This window comes from Eimeria mitis, genomic scaffold, assembly GCF_000499745.2.
Source record: "Eimeria mitis Houghton genomic scaffold, Emh_scaff441, whole genome shotgun sequence".
NCBI classification, from domain to species: Eukaryota; Apicomplexa; class Conoidasida; order Eucoccidiorida; family Eimeriidae; genus Eimeria; species Eimeria mitis.
Genome location: NW_013572726.1, coordinates 8,365 through 8,566, shown reverse-complemented (window position 1 = coordinate 8,566; position 202 = coordinate 8,365).

The following is a 202-nucleotide window of genomic DNA, read 5'->3' as shown; positions in this document are numbered from 1 at the left end:
ACAAACTCATTTATCTTTTGGCTATTGAGAACAAGCATCACGTCTACGACATGGTGGCCCGCTATTATATCGAACATTTCTTTCAACCTTTTGGACAGGACGATGCCTTTCATGCCGATCATTCCACTGTCGAATACAAGATTCCATATAACGAAAGACCACTTCGAATTGGAGCTCTCGCACAAGTATATTTCGTGAGTCC